Source organism: Hirundo rustica, unplaced genomic scaffold (assembly GCF_015227805.2).
Source record: "Hirundo rustica isolate bHirRus1 unplaced genomic scaffold, bHirRus1.pri.v3 scaffold_86_arrow_ctg1, whole genome shotgun sequence".
Lineage (NCBI taxonomy): Eukaryota > Metazoa > Chordata > Aves > Passeriformes > Hirundinidae > Hirundo > Hirundo rustica.
The window spans coordinates 63,305-83,862 of NW_026690714.1; the positions used below are offsets into that span (position 1 = coordinate 63,305).

Genomic DNA, 20,558 nt, shown 5'->3' on the forward strand with positions numbered 1-20,558 from the left:
GCTTCAGCAATAGCTTCAGCCTGATCCGCCACCAGAGGATCCACACCACGGAACGGCCCTACGAGTGTGAGCAGTGTGGGAAGAGCTTCAGCCAGCGCTCCAACCTGATCCGCCACCAGAACCTCCACACTGAGGAAAGGCCATACAAGTGTGGGGAATGTGGGAAGGGCTTCAACCAGAGGTCCCAACTGATCATCCACCAAATGATCCACACTGGGGAGAGGCCCTACGAGTGTCCTGAGTGTGGGAAGAGGTTTCAGACCAGCTCCAGTCTCCTCGTGCACCAGCAGATTCACACAGAGGAGAGGCCCTTCCGCTGCCCCGACTGCAGGAAGGGCTTCAAGCGCAACTTCCACCTCATCAGGCACCAGCTCATCCACACTGGGGAGAGGCCCTACGAGTGTCCCCAGTGTGGGAAGAGCTTCTCAAACAGCTCTCACCTGAGCCAACACCAACGGAGGCACCGGTAAGTGAAGCCCTGCGAGTGCCCTGACTGTGGGGAAAGCTTCCTGCACTGCTCCAACTCCATCCCCCATCAGGGGACCCACATTGCAAAGACACTGGGCTGGTGGTCATTTAGTTTGGTGGTCCCTAATATTCTTTGGATTCATCTTCCTCCCTTTTAAACCAGCAAAATTGGGCTGAAAATCAACAAATTCATCAAAGCCATCTCAATGCTCACTTTTTACTTGTGTTTCTAAAGAATCTGGGACTCTGAGTGTTACTTGGGAGGATTTGAGGGTATTTGATGTGGTTGTCTCCATTTCTTATCGCTCAAAGAGACAAGAGGGTTTGATCTGTCACCTCAAAAACACTCATTGCCACTGAAAACTACTTAATCCCACCCCAAAATTATTTAATTCCTCAGCCCCTCCGTGTGGAATGGGGTTGGAAAGGGGTTGGGCAAAGTGGGATGCACATCAGGAGGGGTGAGGTGAGCATTGGGTGGGGCAGGATGGGTGGGATGGGGATTGGGAGGGGTGGGATGGGAGAAATAGGGCCTGGGAAGGGGGTCTTGATGTCCAGGAGAGCTAAGATGGGTTTGGGTGGGGATTGGGAGGGTGTGGTGAAGTCTGGAATGAGACAGCCACAGGTTTGGGATGATGAAGGGAGGGGGAACCTGTTCTTGAGTGAGTTTTTGGGTATTCCACATTCTTGAAGGGATTTTGGTGCATCCCAGGTTTCTAAGGTGGTTTTGGGATGGTCACTGCCCCAGCCCCAGCCACTGCAGCCTCTGGTCCAGCCCCAAAGTGGCTGCCAAGCCCCTGGCACCCTGAAAACCCCACCTGTGAGAGGGGCGAGAGCAGGTGAGGCTGTGACATGGCTGTGACACTGACATGTCCCACAGCCCTGGAGCTCACAGCAGCTGAGATGGTGCTGGATCCAAGGCTCTGACTTGTGCCTCTCTCTCTCTCTTCTCCTAACTTCCTCTTCTCAAAATCTGGATACCTTGAAATTGCAGGGTTTAGAGTTTTCTGAGTCAGTGCTTTGTGAAGTGCCTTACCATAATTCCAGGTTTAATGAAAGTTATAAACTAAGTTAAATACTATTCCTCTGCAAATGGTTGAGTCATAGTTTCTAAGTTCGGATAAATACTGTCAAGTGCTGTTCTTTTGCTAAATTGTGAAGTTGAAGGTGTAAGTTGAGGTTCGGGTATAAGTCATGTCCTGTTAAGTTGGAGCTCTGTGACGCTTTTAGGCCGTGTTCCTTTTATCCTTACCCTCACTGTCCTCTTGTCACACACACACAGGGACAGTCCTCGGTTCATTTCTGGTTTGATTGCCTGGATTTTGTTTGGTTCTGTTGTTGCTTTCCTTCCTTGCTGTGCCTGAGGTGTCCAGTCAGGGATAGAGTGACTCTTGCAAGGAACTTTGTCATGCCTTATCACCTGTGCTCCTAATCGGTGATTTTTGTCAAATATGCTAATCTGCTAAATTTATAGAACTGTATTCACCTTTTGGGGGGGCTGGATGTTTTGTGGACATTTTCCATATCTGCCCCTTGGAGGCCTCCAATAAAGATCAGCCTTTCTATTACCTCCTCTATAATATTATCTCCAAGGCTGTTACTTTATTTCTGGGTTCCTGAAGGCATCAACACAGCCGGGCCTCATGGCACCAGGAGAGCTCTGTGACACAAGGACATCTTGGGGAACCAAGTGTCCACTGCAAACACAGCGGGGCCTCATGGAAGCCAGGTGCCACTTGGATAGTGCCAGGACACGTGGAGCTCAGTGTCCACTGTGACACAGCACAGCCCCACGGAACCCAGCAGAGCATTGTGACAACAGGGAATCTCATGGATGCAAGGCTCTCCTTGGGCAAAGTGGGGCCTCCTGGGACACAAAGCCTTTTCCACGTGCCTCCCTCGCCTGGCTGTGGTGTCCTTGTTTGTCAGCAGTGGTTTATTTGCCCACCTGAAGCCCCCCTCCATCTCCTCCCCATCCCTGGATCTGGCCCTGTCAGTTCTGTACTCTCTGGTGCCTCCAGCCCTGAACCCCCTCATCTCCAGCCTGAGGAATAAGGAACTCGTGGAGTCCATGAGGAAACTGCTGGCTGGATTTCAGAACCAAAAACCTGCCTCTTTTCTTCTGCAGAACCTTCTGAATATAACTTATTTCAATCTCAGTCTTGGTGTCCTTTTTTTCCATTTTTGCATTTTTTAATACATTCCTACTGTTATGTTTTCCACAAACGAATATCACTACTCACAGCATTTCTACATGAGTATCTGCCATTATTCAGTATCTCAATGACTTTCAAAAGCTTTGTTCCCTACACATCTGAATAAAATAATGATCTTTTGCAGATGTGAAGGAAAGAGGCTCGCAGCAGAGCCAGCACAGACAGGGACAATGGCCCTGGCTCTTTCCACATCTGCTCTTCCCAGCTCCACACTCCCCTTCCCAGCCCTTCTGTGGGTGCAAGGCCGGAGTGCTCGGGCAGTTTGGTCACTGTCCTGCTGCATGTCCGTGCTGTGACCATCCTCCTCAGCAAGGGCCTCAAAAAGCAAAGGCCACATGTGTAAGGACAGAAATAACAACCGAGATCAATTCTCTACTTCCCATCAGCAGACAATGTCCAGCCAGCTCCTGGCAGGAAAGGATGGAGTACATGTACTTTGTGCTTGGTATGAGAAATGTCTCAATAAAAGACATCCACAGCCCTCACCGCCACCCCCATTGCCCTTCTTTCCCCTCAGTTTATTGCTGACCATGACGTCACAAGGAATGGGAGCTCCCTTGGGTCAGCCCAGCCTGGGCCTGGCAGCAGTGTCCAAACGCTGCTGGAGCTCCCAGAGCCCTGGAGCTGTGACCCTTCCCTGGGAGCCTGTTCAGTGCCCCAGCAGCCTCTGGGGGAAAAACCTTTTCCTCAGATCCAACCTAAACCTGCCCCGACTCAGCTCCAGCCCTTCCCTCCAGTCCTGTCCCTGGGCACCAGAGTGAAGAGGTTCCCACAGCCCCCAGCCAGGGACCCGCTCCCAAGGCTGCTGCCAGGGCAGCCAGGGCTGGGACCAGCTGGGATGCTCGGTTTCCACGGGCTGGGGGTTTAGGAATGGGATTCTCCAATTTCACGCTCCTGTTAAAACCATGCCATGGCTCACTGCCCTCCAGGCTCATTGAAAAAACAAAAGGCAAAGAACCTGGGCTGGAATACGAACAATTTACTGGGAACAGCAACAAGATAAGGAACAACTAGGAACAGAAACAATATTGATAACAGAAGAGATAAAACAAATGATATACATGGAAAACTGTACAACAACACTGACCGGCTCTTCCCAGCCACGTATTTCCTCCTGCCTGGAAAGCACACCCTTGTTCTTGGGGGAGAGAGAGAGAGAGAGTGAGAGAGAGAGAGTGTCCCCTTCCTGCCCCTGGCAATGACCTGAGATGGGATCAAATACAATGATGGGACCATGGCCAGACCCTCATGTTCTTCAGTCCCACCTCACATCATTGCCAGGGGCAGAGAAAGGGACAGGTGACTTCTCAGTGTGGGTCAGGGGAAATGTGGGTCACCAGGGCCCTTCTCAAAGTGGGTCCTCAGATGGGGATGAAGTTGGAGACTCGCACAAAGCACTTCCTGCAATTGGGGCACTCACAGGGCTTCCCTTACTGGTGGCTCTGTTGGTGTCGGGTCAAGTTACAGCTCTGGGTGAAGCTCTTCCCACACTGGGGACACTCGTAGGGCCTCTCCCCAGTGTGGATGCGCTGGTGGGTGATGAGGTGAGAGTTGTGCTTGAATCCCTTCCTGCACTCGGGGCAGCGGAAGGGCCTCTCCTCTCTGTGAATCTGCTGGTGCACGAGGAGACTGGAGCTGGTCTGAAACCTCTTCCCACACTCAGGACACTCGTAGGGCCTCTCCCGAGTGTGGATCATTTGGTGGTTGATCAGTTTGGGCCTCTGGTTGAAGCCCTTCCCACATTCCCCACACTTGTATGGCCTTTCCTCAGCATGGAGGTTCTGGTGATGGATCAGGCTGGATCTGTGGCTGAAGCTCTTCCCACACTGCTCACACTTGTAGAGCCGTTCCCTGGTGTGGATCCTTTGGTGACGGATCAGGTGGGAGCTCTGGCTGAAGCTCATCGCACATTCCCCACACTCGTAGGGCCTCTCCCCAGTGTGGATGTGCCGGTGCCTGATGAGGTGGGAGTTGCGCTTGAAGCCTTTCCTGTAGTCGGGGCAGCGGAAGGGCCTCTCCTCTCTGTCAGTCCGCTCGTGCACGAGGAGAGTGGAGCTGGTCTGAAATCTCTTCCTGACACTCAGGACACTCATAGGGCCTCTCCCCAGTGTGGATCCGCTGGTGTCTGATCAGGAGGGAGTTCCAGCTGAAGCTCTTCCCACACTCCAAGCACTTGTGGGGCTTCTCCCTATCATGAGGCTGTTCAGGGACCACCAGTTCAGAGCCCCGGCTGAAGCTCTGTCCACCTTCCTGGCACAGGGTGGGTCTTTCCTCCTCAGAGCACCCTGGGATAGGATTGGAGCCCCTCCTCCTGCAGGATCTCTGGGGCTTCTCCTCCCTTTTGGATTCCTGCACCGTGGAGCTGCTCAAAACCTGTTCCACGAGGTTCTCCTGTGGGGATTTGTTCTCCCTGGTCTTCATCCTCAGCTCCTTGTCTGGGGGAGGAAGGACAAGGACAGCATGGGATTTGCCTCCGTGCCATAGGGAAGGGGAAGGAGATTCTCCCAACACATCCCTGGCAGGACGGCATCGGCAGCGGGGTTGTCCTGCAGCTGGGGGCCATGCTGGGCTGGGAGATGGAGCAGGAGAGAGGGGGAAAGGAGCACTGACTTCCTCCTCACCTGCCTGGCTGTTCTGTGGCATCTTCCTCTTCCTCACAGCCTTCTTCTCCATCTGGCCAAGGTTTTGCAATGTGAGATCCTGGTTTGGGGAAAAATACAATGTATGGGCACATTGGGTTAGGGGGTCCCTCCTGCCCAAGGCAGTCTCTGGAAGTTACTGGGCATCTGGTGCCCATAAAAACCTCCAAAACACCAAGATTCAATCCATCAACATACACAAATTACCAAGATTCAGCAAAAACACCAACCAGGAGTTTCCCCTCCCTGGTCCCTCCACTTTGGGATCCTAGAGGTCCCCCCATCTGGGTTGCTGTGAATCTAGTTCGTATTGGTGTTCCCCCTCTCTGGGCTGCTGTGCCCCCAGGGAATCCAGGAGGTTCCACTTCTCTGGGATCACCAGTTTGGCATCACAGGTGTCCCACCGGTCAGCACTGTCTGGTGTCCCTCTTTCTGTGTCCTGGGGTATCCATGGGACCCCTTGTACATGTTCCAAACATCTTCAGGCTTTTGGAACACCCCCAGCTCTTGCACTGCCCGTTTCTGCTTCCCCCATTCCCGGGTTTCCCTCCCAGACCTGCTGGCACCAGGCGATCCCCAGGTGTCTCTGGGCTGACAATGCAGCCCCTGAGCCGGGCAGAGCCAGCCCCAGCACGGGGGGACCCTGCATCCTGCGCTCCCTCGGCAGCCGTGCCCAGCCCCGGGCACAGAGCTCCGTCAGCCCCCGCCGCCCCCTCCCCAGGGCCCCCCGGGGACCCCCGCAGCCGGGGCTGGCTCTGAGCGAGGCGGCCCCCGAGCCCGGCTGCGTGGCCAGGGGGGCACGGGGAGCCCGGGGCCTCTGTGCCAACGCTTCCCCCGCTCTCCCTCAGCCTTTGCCCGGCCCGGCCCGGCCCCCCGAGCCCCGCCAGGCCCCGCACGGCCACGGCCGGCCCGGGCCGCTCCCCTCGGAGCCCGGCCACACGGAGCCGCCTGCGCCGGGGGCCCACGGGCCGCCGAGCGCTCCCCGGGCCGCCCGGGCCTCGGCCCCGAGCACAGAGCTCTGCCCGGGGGGCTCCCGGCCCAAGGCGGCGGCTCCGGGCCCGGGCGGCCGCTCCCGGCTCCCACAGCCCGCCCGGGGCCGCCCCGCCCGTGCCGGGGCTGTGCCAGCGCTCCCCACACCCGTGGGGCTTCAAACACATGGGGGCAGCTCACAGAAAAAACATTCCCACCATCCTCCCCAGGAAACACTAAAATCCCAACCAGCTATCACCCCCCCCACCAAAAGAAAAAAAAAAAATCCAATACACTAATCCACAAACCAACCACTTCCACCCTGTCCTCCTGCTCCTTCCCAGGGACCCCAGCCCCACGGGAATGCCCCCAGATCCGGACAAAAAGCTGCTCCCCTGCAGGCACTTGGAACACCCACCTGCGGCCCGGCCCTGGCACACGGCTCCCGGCAGCTGCCCCGCTGGCGCAGGCGGGGCTTTGGAGCAGGGAGGCTCTGCGGGACCCCCCGGGCTCTGCCCCCTCCCAGTCCGTGCCCGCCCCGGGGCTGACCTTCAGCCCGGGCTCTCTCGCTGTGCCCGGCTCCTGCACAGTCCCCACTCTCAGTTCCTTGGCCCCCTGGGCTCTCCCCTGGGGCTCGGAGAACACCTGGCAATGAACCTTGCCTTGGAAAGGAACCATTTTAGTGCGGCCTAGCAAGGCCAGAACTGAAACTTTGTTCCTTTTGCCTCCCTGCAGAGACCCCCCAGGGCATTTTCTGCACAGAATTCCAGCCTCCAGCTTTTGCTGAAGGCTCTCTCTGCAAATGTCACGCTGCCAGGATCCTGTCCTTGGTGTCACCTGCTGTTGCTGGGCATGAACAGAGCTCCTGCACTTGCATTTCCAGCTGCTGTGCAACCAAAGCTGAGGCATCTGGAGCTGCCTGAATGCAACAACTGGAATATGAGCCTCTCTCGAGGGGGAAATCTCCCCCTCCTGTGCCAGCCCGTGCCAATGCTGCCATTCTCTGCTGCTGCTGGGGCACTCGGGGCTCTGGCTGAGCAGGAAAGGTGACCCTGAGCCAGGAGCTTTCCTTGGCTGCAGCAAAGCCTTGGCACACAAAGACCTTCCTGGTGCTGTGCCCTGGGCCAGGAGGGATTGTTCCATAGGAGCTGAGCCTAAATTTCTTCTCCCAGGCAGCTTTAGGGCACAGAATGTGGAGAAGCCAGAGCTGACACTTGTTAGAAATAATCAAGGGCAGGAGACGGTGTTAGCTCCTTTGATGGCTTTATTATTTCAGCTCTTTAAACAAGGGACGGCTCGGGGATGGGATGCCTACGCCACCGCTGCTCAGACCAGACACCACCGAGGAGAAGGTCCAGACGACTTTGCCGCCGCGCAGCCGCAGAGTCGGGAGCCTCGCCTCGCGGGAGTCCAATAGGTCTCACTCAGGGCTTTCAGGTCCGGGGGGGTGTTTCCTAGCGAGTGTCTCCGAGGTTATGATGACATTCTCAGGAGCGGCTGGAGGACGTCAGTGGGTACATGAGCTCTTTCCTCACTCAGCACTGCGTTTCGTCTTCCCAGATTTCAGGTCGGCTCGTCGTCCTCGGGGGTTGTTGGTGTCCAGTGCCCTTCCGGCCTGCTTGCCTGATTTCCATAAGGGGCGGTGCTGGGCCCGGAGCAGGCGAGGAGTGGGCGAGGTCTCTGGGTTGACGAGCGGGCGGGGAGGAGCTGATGGTAAGATGGGCGGTGTCAATGTTGTGTTCGGTGGCGAGACAATGATGGCTCAGGCTGTCTGGAGAGCAGCGGGGCCTAACTTATTATAAGGTAAGGGGTGTAGGGACTTTCCGGAACTGGGAAGCGACTGGGGAAACACACAGAACTGGGGTTTGGGGTACAGAGAACTGGTAACACCAATACATTAAATGAATAACTTACAAATAACAGATAACATCAATATATAAAATAGAGGATACAAACAACTAATTGCTGTCAATTAATAACCTGGACACTTAGTAGCTTATGAGATTGACACTTTAGAATCCTTATTTCTCTCAACACTCAACTGTCCACAGTCCTCCAGAAGAATCCTGTGTGTGAAGCAGCCTGAGAACAGGGTTTCTGTGCCAGGGGAGGGGAATTCAGAGCCCTTTTCTGCCCTGTGGGCTGAGGGTCTGCGTTTCCAAGGGGCCTTTTTCACTCAGCTGAGAACAGTTCTGCTGAAAGCCTGTCCTAAACCTGCTTTTCCTGCAAATGTGCTAAATGAATCTTCATTTTTTGCAACCCCATGTCTTGTCTGTGTGCAGGTATTAAAGATGGAACAGCTCTGCTGGGGGGAAGTACTTTTTCTTCTTTGGTTTTATTTTTGGGGTTGCTTGTTTTTTTTTAATTTGTGGTTTGATGTTTGTTTGTTCTTATTTTTTGTTGTTTGTTTTGTTGTTTCTTTGTGGAGTTTTTTTGAGTTTGGTTTTCTTGGTCCTTTTTTTTTTTTTTTTGCGGGGTGGGATTTCTCTATTTTGATATGGGGTTTTTTGTTGTTGTTTGTTAGGTTTTTTGAGGGTTTTTTGGTTCTTACTTATTAACACCCCCTGCCCTGGCAGCTCTGGGCAGAGTTCTGTACCTCTATCTGACACTTGCCTGTGTCACTGTGGAGGTGGCCAGGGGGACCTTCCCCGAGCTGTGTGCACAGCAATGCACATCAGCCCAGGCCGGGGGTGCTCAGTGCCCGGTCAGTTTTGCTGTCTGGCTGTGGCTCTGGACGCTTCCCTTGGAGCGTCTCCAGGCAGGGAACGTTGGAGCTGTCACCACCGTGGTGTCACAGAGAGGGGAACGCTGGGGCTGTCCCGCTCCTGCCCCGGCCCCAAGAGCTCTGCCAGCGCCTGGAGGAGACACAAAGGCTGAGCCCAAGGGTGAGAACTGCAGAAGGGGCTGAGCTGGGAGGGAGGCAGCGGGATCATGGAGTCCAGGCCCTGGCCCTGCACAGACGGCCCAACAGTGGCAGCCTGGGCATTCCTGGGAGCGGTGTCCAAAGGCTCCTGGAGCTGCGGCAGCCTCACAGCTGTGACCATTCCCTGGGGAGCCTGGTGAGTGGTCAAGCCCCCTGTAGGGGAAGAAGCTTTTGCTGGTCTCCAGCCCACAGCTGGCCTGGCCCAGCCCCAGCCGTTCCCTGGGGTGCATTCCCTGCTGGCCCCGGGGCAGAAGTCTCAGCTGCCCCTGCTGCTGTCCCTGGGCAGGAGGCGCAGCCCCTGGGGAGCTCTGAGCTCCGTCTGCTGGGCTGCGGCCGAAGCGAGCCAGTGCCGGCAGAGCTCTGGGGAAAGGTCCCGGCCCTGGCTTGGGGCTGGGCCAGTGGCCCAGGGAGCAAATCAACTTGCAGCTGCTGCCCCAGAGCAGGGAAGAGCAGGAATTGCTGGCTGGGAGAGACTCTTGCCAAGGGCCTGCAGCACCAGGACACAGGCCATGGCTGGACACTGCTTGGGGCCAGGGTGAGCTGGGATGTGGGGATGGACTTGTTCCCTGGGAGGGCGGTGGGGCCCTGGCACAGAGTGGGCAGAAAAACTGTGGCTGCCCTGGAATGACTGGAAGTGTCCAAGGCCTGGTTGGAGAGGACTTCCTGCCCAGAAGGGATGGGATGGAGCAGTGTAATGTGGGGTGTAATTGCAGTGTGGGGGTGGTAGGAAAGTTTGGAGGGGTAGGGATTGCAATGGGGGGATGGGGTGGTTTGGGCTCTTGGAGTAGGGGAGTAGACGGGCGGAAAGCAAGAAGCAGTTTTTAAAGGCTGCTGGTGCTTTTAGAAATGTTGGGGCCTGGAAGTGTCTGGTGTGAGACTGCAATGAAATTGGGAAGGCTGAGTTTAAGGTGCTGTGCTGTGCAGGGCTGAGGTGGAAGAGCAGTGATTTTGAGGGCTAAGGGTACCTGCTTCCAAGAAAGAAAGAAAGAAATGAGAGAGAGAGAAGGAAAGAAGAAAGGAAAAAGGAAGGAAGAAAGGAAAGAAGGAAGGAAGGAACAAATGAAGGAAGGGTTTTAAATGAAGCTCTATATGTCTAATTTAATAAGCAACAATGTTGAATTTAACAGCAATGCAATTTTATGTAAGTAGCATTTTATAATCAAGCATGTACAAAAATTTGGCTGTGATTAATTAAAAATAAGTACTGTTCGGATAAATCATAAACAAAACTGACCACGGTATGGGGAGGGACTTCTCACCCTACCTCACATACAAAATGAAGTAATCCAACTTAAAATTATATGCTGTATGCTAATACATATTCATTAATATTTCCCGTCAATCTCCTCCTATTTTCAATTCTTAAATGCTACATCACTGTACTACATAGCACATGCTCCACTTGTTGTTAGGGGGTCTTCTTGGCTTTTTGGTGGTCTTCTTCAGATGAAGGCTCATCATCTTCCTCTCGTCCTATGAATAACCTCACTGGTTGTGCATGCGCTCTAAGTTTTGTGTTATACATAACTAAGCATTATGTTCCAAAAAGTAATTATTTCATGGATCAAACCACCACCCAAACTCCCTGCCTTGGAATAGTCCCAGCTTTGTCCATCTCATGGCCAGTTCTAGCTTAAGACATCCTGTATCCCATAATATCTGCAAAGGGCCCATCTCCCTACCTTGGAGTAGTCCCAGCTTTGGCCAATACAGGTTTGAAACTCTTGCTTATCTCAAACTGCATCCTGTATCTTATTTTTCTCATGTAGCATCTGCCAAGGGGCCCATTTTGCTTTGTAGCACTAATCACATCTACTTTTTCCTTTACTACTTTATAACAAATATTTTTTAAAATATATATATATATATATTAAATATTGATATGATTACAATTAGCATGAATAATTTTCATTTATTACAATTGCCCCCATTTCTCTTTTTATTCATATTGATTCATCCTTTTTAATTAAAACTGAAATTTGATTTCTTCTATATTCCCAATAATCCAGGTTTTTACGTTCTCTTATTTCAACCTCTAATTTTTCTAACGTCACCCGTGCTGCATCAAGCTTTTAGCATTCCTTCTCAAATTTGATTAACATCTCTTGTGCTAGATGTAGTGGTTTTACATTCACTAAATTCTGGTCTTAGTTCTCACTCTTTTTCTGTGGGAGGGTGTAGCAGGATTTTTGGAGATAAACACAGAGAGGCCTTACCGTGCTGGGAAAGTTCTGTTGTTTCAGCACTGTCAAGGACGATGAGCCTGAGAACCAGGACACTGAGCCTGAGAACCAGCTTTTTCCCTCAACAAAATTAAAAACAAGTAATTGCAAAAGAATGCTTCTGTAGATAACACTAGCGAATAGCGTAGCCACTTGGGGCTCGTGGACACGAGAAGATAGCCAATAGCTAGTAGTAAAATGCGGCGAGAACACCTTATGCACTAGCATGATATATGTATAAAAGAACTCTGTGTACCCTCAATAAACATTCACCATTACTTCTGTGAAGAAGGTGTTTGACTCTGGTTGCTCCCTGTGTTTTAAATCACCTTTAGGAGAGAAACTAGGAGAAAAACAAAGCAGGCTTAACCTTAAAAATGAACAAATAGTTTTATTAACACACACTAAAAGAATGGAAAAAGAAAGTTGGGGGAAAAAAACTAAAACAAAACAGAATGAAACTCTAAAACCACTTTTCTTTCTCTTTAAAAACTGTTAACTTTCTTACAAAACAAAATAAAGAGACAAAACTTGGAATTTTCAGTCAGTTTCACTATCTGACAGTAGTCTTTCATTAATTCTTTAGGGGAAGAGTCTCTCTTAGAGTCATGGATCCCACTGACAACCTAAAACCGTTCTTTTGTGGGTTTTTTAAACTGTCACAAAACCAACCGCCCAGGGAAACTTGCTGTTGTGACCCCTCCCATTATGAGGTTTTCAAGCTGCTTATGGGTCATGGGTCTTAGACTTTTGCATCCTGGGGTGTCACCTTTTAAAGATGAATAACTCTAAAGCAAATGATTCTTCATCTTAAGGTACAGAGATATATTCTTACTTCTTCACTGGCACGGGGGGCTTCTCATCTTTATCTCTGTTCAAGCATCTTACAGGATATTACTTAGTTCATCACAAACACTTTTGCTTGAATCCACACACAAATCTAAACAATCATCTCCCCAAATGCATATCTTTTCCATGATTTAAAGGAATCATTGAAATACAGAGTTTGTTTATTTAGGCTCAAATAAGAATTGAACAACCAACTCTTCAACCCTCTGTCCCAATAGTCTTTTCACTCTTGCTCTACTGATTTAATGCTGTTTCTTCTTTATGTTCACTCTGTCCTTTTCCTTTTTCTCTCAGAGAAGGGCTAAGCTCTGGAAGCTTCATGTTGCCAGGAAAGGATTAAATCTGCCTACAGTCTTTTTTTCTCCAGAGGTAGCTCGTAGTATTAGATGTTGAAGGCCGTGCTGGTAAGGGAGGAAGAACTCACACAGAAACATCAGAGATCAGAGCACCTGGGCAGTCTGGAATCACAAAAAAACTAGGCAGGATCATAAATGCCTTCTCAGCCCACCCCTCGGTGAAAATCGGGGTGGCCTCAGCCTAAATGGTGCCCATAGCTCTTATCAGGGGCCCCGCAGAGATTTCTCCTTGCTCCAGGGAAGCTTGGAGAAAGCAGTTGTTGTAAACAGCAACCTTTCCTTCCCCCACCTTCACCTGGGAGCCAATGGAATCTAGCCAGGCCTCAGGCCAGCTCCCCCCCCTTCAAAAGGGGGGAGCAGCAGGCCCAGCTCGATGTTACCTGTCTCTCTCTGGCCAAAGGAAAGAAGGAAAAAGCCCACCTACAAGAAATCAAGGGTTTTCATATGGTACTTCCCAAAGTCGTAGATAACATTTTTCAGTAGTTGAAACAGATGCCAATATTCCAACTAACCCTCTGATAGGTCCCTGTCCTTTCTAAAGCAATTCCCAGGTCCTGACCTGGAAAATCATCCTACATTCTTCTAGAACGAAAAAACTAAACTATACTAACCCGTGACACTAGAGTAGTCTCTTTATATTCAGTCAGCATCTCTTCAGGTCCTTTCTTTTGAGTGTGAGTAGGTCTAGCTTTTAATATCATCAAAGAATCTGGTTTCCCTTTTGCTATCAATTCTGGATCAATGGGAATTGCTGTCATTTGCCTTCCTTGTATCACTGGGTGGATTAATCTAATAAGACATGGAATCACGCATGGCAAGAATAACAATCCTAATCCAGAATATAACAGCATAAATCCCACCTTCTTCCACCAGGCTCCTCCCAAGAGGTTATCCCACCAATCCGTTTTTAGAATAGAATTCCACTTTTGAGCAGGTATGTGTGCCACTCTTTTAATTTCTTCAGCAAGTTTTGTGATGGCTTCCCCATGATCATCTCTCTCCACACAGCACTCAGATTCCTTAAATCTTCCTCAAACTCCCCCTTCTTCAGCCAACAGATAATCTAGGGCAATTCTGGTTTGATATCCAAATGCTCACATTTGTGAATGCTGATTGGCCAGTAACTTTAGGGCATCAGAAGTATGATTTGATACAACCTCCACTACTGCCTGGAGTCTTATCAACCGATTCAATAGATAAATTGGGGTCCTATATCCCCAAGATCCATCCTCAGCCCAAGCTGCTGGGTCATAATATGCTATGATTCTTTCTGCAGGCCGTTCGTCTTCCCCCCATTTCTGCTTTCCCCCTGCCTTTGGGAAGCTGAGGTTTAAATCTCTTTTATTCCTTTCTAGAGTCTCATCAAGTGGTGTTCCCAGCATATTGCTCCTAGACCTTGGTATGACGAAGAAGGAGGGTCGTATAACTCCTAAGGTACAGGTTCCCTCCCACTTTTGAGGTAAATCACTCTATTCTCATTGCCCACAAATGCAATATATTCCATCAGGGGCTTTCTATTTACTCTCTGTTTTTTTCTAGTTATTCCCAGTAGGATTTTAGGTCTTTTTTTGGATTGGTAGGGGTTAGCTCCAGGACTTTTATGCCAGTAAAATCCAGTTTGATTATTCCACTCACAATTAATTTCCTTTGTTATTCCCCAATACCCAGTAAAAATTTTTGGTTGCCAGGTCTTAGTTTTATTATCCAAATTGACTGCTAAAATAGATATACAAGGAGTATATGCTACTACTTCATTATATTTCCTTCCTTCTCGAGTCATACAGACTGTTCCAATTACTTGATGACTCAAAATCCATCCTTCAGGTCGTTTTAATGTCTTGGAAATTTAAGTATAATTCCATTTGAAAAATTGTTCTGCAGCTAGACTCTCACCTCTCCACAGCCATCTTTCAGCCATTCCCACAGATCCAGCATTTGGATAATCCTAATTCTGTAGCAATTTCTTGCATCAAATCTACAAAAAGGTTCTTAGCTGAGGTTGTCAAATCCCAGTGGCTATACTGCTGTTTGAATTGTTCATACAGCTTATCCAGCTCCTTTAATTATTTCTCTATGCCCTTTTTTTCATATTTCTTTTGTTTCTTTTTTTTTTTCTTCTTCTTTTTTCCATGGTGCAATACCTTCTATACCTATACTTGGGTCATTTCCATTCTCATCTTTCTCAAAACAAACAAAAAAGATTCATATTGAGGGCCAATTTGATCACCGTAAGGATAAGGAGCTGGTCCATTAAATCCTAATTTTTTCCCCTACTCAATCCATTTTTCTATTTTTAACACAAACATCTATAAAATTGCTGTGAATGTAGCAGGCAGCACTAACATGTGGATGTGCCACAAACACAAATTCCATCTTGTTCTTCACCCACATGGAGTGACTGCATTTATGACAGGGATCAACATTATTGGGACTTGATTCATACAAAACCAAATATTCCCACCACCTTAAAAAGAACAAAAAAAAAAAAAAAAAAAAAAAAAAAAAAAAAAAAAAAAAAAGGAAAAAACCCCACAAACCCCACAAAACCTAAAAAAAAGAGCTCTCCTCTAAATCAACAAAACCAATCAAAACAAAAGAATAGGAAAATAAACCAAACCAAAAACCCCGAACAAAAACAAAAAGAGAAACAAACAAGAAAAAGACAATTTCCCCCAGCAGAGCTATTCCATCCCTCAGTTCTCACACCTGCACGCACACAAGACCTGGGGTTGCAAGAAATGAGGACTCATTGGGCACATTTGCAGGAAAAGCAGGTTTAGGACAGGCTTTCAGCAGAACTATTCTCAGCTGAGTAAAAAAGGGCCCCTTTGGCAGCTGCAGGGCCATTGGAAATGCAGACCCTCAGCTCACAGGGGAGAAAAGGGCTCTGAATTCCCCTCCCCTCACACATAAACCCAGCTCCCAGGCTGCTTCATGTTACAACTGGGCCAGGAGACCAGTTCCTTTTTAAAGGCCTTTATTAAGGACAGCTCTGGGTGGGGAACTCAAGGGGTCGCACACACCACTGCTGCTCCTGATGGACAACGCGAAGGAGGAGGTGGTTCAGTGTTGCCACCCGGAAGAACTGGGGCTTCCATCCTCACAAGAGTCCCTGGGAAGACAATGATGGCTCAAAGTCTAGGAGGGGTGTGCTTCTGGTCAAGAACTGCCAGGGTTATGGCGATGACACAGGGCTGACTCCTATCGATGACCCAAGGTTCTGTACCGTTTTGCCGGGCTAGAGTTGTTATTTCCAGTGCTCAGTTATCTGGCGGCTCATCGTCTCTGGGGGTCTTTTGTGCCAAGTGTATCTTAATTTGCATATGGATATGTCCTTGGGTGCAGAGTCTCCTGGGAGCAGAGGCGGTGACGCTCGATGGAAAGGGAGTACAGGCATAGAGTAGGGAGTAGGGAATAGGGGTACAAACAAACAAGTTTTTGCTTATGGACTATAAAACTTAGAACAGTAACTTTTAACAGTAACTAAGAGCTCATATCTTAGGAATTTATTTCTTACAGTATCCCACTCTTTCTTATTGATTGGTTTTAAACCCACATCAATCAGAGATTTCAGTATCTTGGGAATAAAGTTTCTTTAATTTTTGATATTGATCATATGCTTTTTTTGCAGTCTTATGTTCTTCTTGTTGACTTTCCATTACCATAATTTTAGTATGTGTCGTTGTTTTTGAAATTTGTGTACTTGCCTGGATCGTGGATGAGACTAACTGGATTAGACAGGGGAGTAGACAAGGTAGAAATAGCAAACTTGTTAATGTAGCTGCAGCTATAAAGGCTGCCTTTTTCCACCATTTTCCTTTGAATGATCAGAAGTCATCCCACCAGCTCTTGTCCATCAAAGGAGTCAACTCCTGATTCCCCACATATGCAATTTTACGGATCTCGGTGGATATATTTTTGATGACTTCACTCCTATCATCGATCTCCAAGCAGCACTCTGAGGAATTGAACTTACCACATATCCCTCCTTCATCAGCTAATAAATAATCTACTGCTAGCCGAATTAGAGAGATAACAGTTCTGGTCTGTGCCAATTGAGTACTGATGTGATCCAGAGCTAGGGCTGTTCAGTTGGAAACTACTTCAAGTACTGCTTGGAGTCAAATGATCCGATTTAACAGGTAAATGAGGGTACGGTACCCCCAAGATCCGTCTTGAGCCCATGTTGCTGGTCTGTTAAGTTTTGATTATTTCTTCTGGTGTCCAGATTTTCCCTTTCCATCTTTGAGTACTTTCCATGTAAATTATATCCCTTCTTTTTCTGTTTAATTTCTTTAAGTCATCATATATCGGAACTCCTAAACCTGACCCTGACTCCTTCAGGAGTAGGGAAAAGGCTGGTTTGATGATGCCTATTGTACAACTCCCTGCCCAATCCTTTGGGAGAATGGTGTAAGCAGTATCACCACAGATCCAAAACAAGTATTCGGGGGCTTCCCAGAAGGTATCCCGTACTTCAGTAAGGTACTCCCAGAATTTAGATATTTGTCTTATTCCCCAAAACGGATTTATCCCCTTTTCAGCACATTCATGAAGGTTATATCCTTCATGGTATATACATCCTTTTTCCTTTTTTCCTGTTGCCCAATACCTGTTTGGTTCTCGGGGAATCCACCTGGTGTTTAAATCTTTTGTAACTAAGTATCTTTTACAAGCCATTTTTCCCACCGCTGTATTAGATCTCTTTCCTGTTCTTAGTATACACTCCTCACCAATTATTTTTGATTTTAAATCCCATCTTTCTTTAGTCCTCCTTCCGAAAAGCTGAGGTTTTGGTTCTGTTTGTTTCCATTTTAAAATTTCCATTGGTCCTAAACTAATTCCTTCCCATGGCCAAAGTTCAGACATTTTTGTACTTCCACAAACCCAGCAATTGGTAATATTTAGTTCTTTGCTGATTCTTTCTACTAAATCAATGAATAAGTTTTTCCCTGCAGGCATTTCTAATTAGTCTTTTTTTGTTACCTTAGTCAGTTGTTTTGCTTTTACTAGGTCTTTTAATCCTTTTTGGTTGATTTCATGTTCAAAACAAAACCACGCTTCTACCATAGGGCGTTCCCCAAGTAAACGCTGCCTAAATGAGGCAGTGTTTCTTGTGAGCCAATAGACTTTCCTGTCCTCTTGACAGGTTGTTAAATGGGAGTGGTTGAAGCAATGGGGGTTTAGATTAGTGTGGACCCTTATTAATGACCCAAGATGTTCCCCGTCATAGAGAGGATGGTAGCACTTGGTACAGGCATTGTGCTCACTCTCTATGGTGCTCTTCACGAACAGGACTAATACTAGTCCTCCCAAGAGTCCGGTGTGAACCATTCTCAGTGCAGTGATCTCACCCGGCCTTGCCTCTTGGGGTTGGGGAATTTCCTTGGAATGGTGACAGGGTTTCCCCCTTCTTCCCTTTTCCTATCAATTTGGTGGCTTCCCGGGAAATGCTCTGTGGGAGGTTTGGTTGGTTAGACGAGCTCTATTGTTAGTAAAGAAAGCTTAACCAACTTTAAAACTTAACCCTTATAAATAACTGTAATTACAACATGTACAATTTCTTAGTGTAAAAAAAAAGAGCTTAACAAACTTGAAAACTTAAAACTTTTTACAACAACTTTTATAACTTCTAAACCGAGTATATCAGTCCTTAATGGATTTTTATGACCAGTTCTTATCTGTTCTTTCAGCCAACTGGTGGTTTCTTTCTTTTAAAAGTCACTTTGAGATTGCTTGAATTGGGTATTGCAACCCACTCCGGCAAACTTGATGTCTCTGCGGGATCCGGTCCAGTATTTGGAGGTGGTACAGGTCCTTTTACTCGAGTAATATGAGTCCAGCCTTTTTCTTGAGTCCGTACCACGGTGTATGAGGTGAGTAGCACCTGGAAGGGACCTTCAAATTCAGGGGTTAATGCAGTGTTGTTCCATGACTTTATTAGCACCCAATCTCCAGGACTAATTTGGTGCACATTAGAGTCTAGGGGAGATGTCTGGGGAAGATATAGTTTTTTCCTTAAGCTTTCCAAGGTTTTTCCAATAGTCTTTAGGTACTTTTGAGTTATTTCCTCTCCTTCTAAATAATTTCCTGTACTATACGGGGTTATCAGGAAGGGGAGTCAAAACATCATTTCATAGGGGGAAACCCCTATGTCTGAGCGAGATCTTGTTCTAATCCGTAAGAGGGCAAGAGGTAAGCACTTGAGCCAATTCATCTGGGTTTCTTCGATTAGTTTAGTTAACACATTCTTGAGGGTTTTATTCATTCTCTCTACCCTACCAGAGCTTTGGGGGTGCCACGGGGTATGTAGTCTCCATTTTATGCCTAAAGCTTCAATTACTTTATGTAGAATTTGAGCGACAAAGTGGGGGCCTCTATCTGAATCAATGTTGTTGACTAACCCGTATCGGGGGATGATTTGTTCTAGTAAAATTTTTAGAACTACATCAGCTGTTTCTTTTCTAGTTGGGAAGGCCTCCACCCAGTGGGTGAGATGGTCTCCTATGACTAATAGATGTTTATAGCTTTGGGTAGGTGGCATTTCAGTAAAGTCAATTTGGATATTTTGAAATGGTCTCAAGGCTAGCTTTCTCCCTCCTGATGTGGTCTTCCTCAATATTTTCTGATCTACCTTTTGACAAGTTACGCACCCTCGAGTTATGGATTTTGCTAGTTCATATATTCTAATGCATAGATTTTCTCTTAAAAAGTCATCACAGAGTCCTTGGACTCCCCAGTGGGTTAGTTCATGTATTTCTGTTAATACTCTCCGGGCTAATGCTTTGTTCAAAAACTTGTGCCCATCAGGTGTTAACCATTCTCCTTGTTTCCTTTGGTATATGTTTAATTCTTTGATCATTTTTAATTATTTCTCATTGAATATTGGCTTTTCCTTCTCTTCCCTTCTATCTGATGGTTCCGTTAACTTACAGATTTTTATGGGTTCCCCTAAATCTAACGCAGCTTCCTTGGCTGTTCTGTCTGCTAGCTGATTTCCCCTTATCTCAAGTGCACTTCCCTTTTGATGTCCCTTTACGTACACAACTGCTACTTCTATTGGTTTAAATAAGGACTCCAGTACTAATCTTATTAATTCTTTGTGCACTAGATTCTTTCCCTTCGAGTTTAGGTAACCATGTTCTTCCCAGATTTTCCCAAATGTATGAACGATCCCAAAGGCATACTTTGAATCAGTGTAGATTGTGCCCTGATTCCCTTCTAGTAGGTCTAATCCTCTTTTTAAACATATACCTCACAACACTGTGCTGACCAATTAGAGGGTAGCTTTCCTTTTTCTGTAATCTGCAGGTCTCTTCCTTCTACTGCTTCAACTGCGGCATACCCTGATATTCTTTTCCCTTCTATCACTCTCGAAGATCCGTCTGTGAATAACTTCTTCCCATAAGGTAAGGGGGTATCATCTAGATCTTCTCTAGTTTTGGTTTGGAAGACTACAAGTTCCAAACAGTCATGTTCTATCTCTGACAAAGGTTCCCCAGAGAGAAATTGGGCTGGGTTTAGACTTCTTGAGATGGTTAATTCTAGATTGTCACTATTCGTTAAAACAATCTCGTATTTTAATATTCTTGAATCAGTTAGCCACTGTTTGGCTTTTTGACTTAACAGTGTCTTTAGGTCATGTGGTGTATGTACTTTTATTTTCCCGTGTAAAGTTAATTTCTGGGTTTCCTCTATCAAGATTGCTGCGGCAGCAACCGCTTGGATGCAGGTGGGCCACCCTCTGGCTACTGGGTCTAACAGTTTAGAAATGTCGGCGATTGGCTTTCTACATCCACCCCACTCTTGGGTTACCACCCCATATGCAACCCCTTTTTCTGTAGTTCCAAACAAATCAAACTCTTTCCTTAAATCAGACAAACTTAGGACAGGTGCCGTGGATAATCTGTTTTTTA

General features: G+C 47.9%; 1 pseudogene; it reads left to right on the forward strand.

The window, feature by feature from the left end:
• LOC120748189 (zinc finger protein 850-like) overlaps window positions 1-20,558 on the forward strand; it is a 122,020-nt pseudogene that overhangs the window by 147 nt on the left and 101,315 nt on the right.